The sequence below is a fragment of the Grammomys surdaster genome, unplaced genomic scaffold (assembly GCF_004785775.1).
Source record: "Grammomys surdaster isolate TR1022 unplaced genomic scaffold, NIH_TR_1.0 237, whole genome shotgun sequence".
NCBI lineage: Eukaryota > Metazoa > Chordata > Mammalia > Rodentia > Muridae > Grammomys > Grammomys surdaster.
The window spans coordinates 222,422-223,768 of NW_021604682.1; positions in this window are offsets into that span (position 1 = coordinate 222,422).

Genomic DNA, 1,347 nt, shown 5'->3' on the forward strand with positions numbered 1-1,347 from the left:
AGAAGAAGAAGAAGAAGAAGAAGAAGAAGAAGAAGAAGAAGAAGAAGAAGAAGAAGCAGCCACCGCCGCCGATGTCACCCACGCCACCGCCGCCACTGACCCTGGCACTGGTCTGGAGTTTGGTTCTCACGTCACGCAGCTCCCAACCATCTGTAATTCCAGCTTCAGGAGATCTAAAGCCCCTTTCTGGCCCCCTCAAGCATACGCATACACAAGATTTAGAAAAATAAACCTTTTAAAAAAGCTCAATGGTGAGAGTCTTCTCAGGCAAGTTTCATGACAAAAAGGAGAAATAAACCCATTTTAGCTCTTTGGAAATGATCTGGTCATGCGTTTCTTGGAAAGAGATGTAGGAGTAGCCAACAAATATAAAAAAAAAATACTAAACATCCCTAGTTCTTAGGGGAAATGCAAATCAAAGCATGCAAATCAAAGCCACCCCAGAGTAATGGCCATTACAGGGCAAGAAAAGGCAGGCGCAGTGAGGGTGTCGGGGTATGGAGCAGGGGGATGCCTACATGTCATGAGCTAAATGATGGATGTCCCACCATTCGACAGAGCACACGTGTGAGGCTTATTGAAGACTGGTGTACAGAGGCTGTGTCTGGTCCAGGGTGGTGGGAGGAGGGGAATGAAGAGAGGAAGGACTGGCACATGAGCAGGGGGATGTGGAACACTATTGATGACAGTGGCAGCTAGCGACGAAGTATCCTGTTGTCACTGGGTCCCCGGGCAGGCATTGGTGATGTCTGATGCTAGTACCATGAACTTCTGGTAGGGATGCCAGTTAACATGTCCATTATGGAGAATCAATAGAACTTCCTCCAAAACCCATGAATAGAGCTAGTCACTGGGTAACTACCACAACAATGGGAAATTAGTGTGCTGAAGAGACGTCTGACCACAGGAGCCAAAGCCATTATTGAACTTGGAATCTATTGATGGATAAATGGGTAAAAAAAAAAAAGAGTGAGATACATGTGCATGGTGGAATATTACTCGGCCACAAAAAAGAATAGGATCCTGTCGTTTACAGGAACATTGATGAGGGTAGAGATCATTACGTTAAGTGAAATAAATCAAACACACACACACACACACACACACACACACGAATGCACACACACACTCACGAACTCACACATGCACACAGTAATAAAATTAGCAAATTAGTGAAATGATTTTGTAGAAAAATTTTACACAATTTAGAGACAAAGAATTTCAGGCTAGCCAGGCAGTGGTGGCACACACCTTTAAGCCCTGCACTTGGGAGGCAGAGGCAGGCAGATTTCTGAGTTCGAGGCCAGCCTGGTCTACAAAGTGAGTTCCAGGACAGCCAGGGCTACA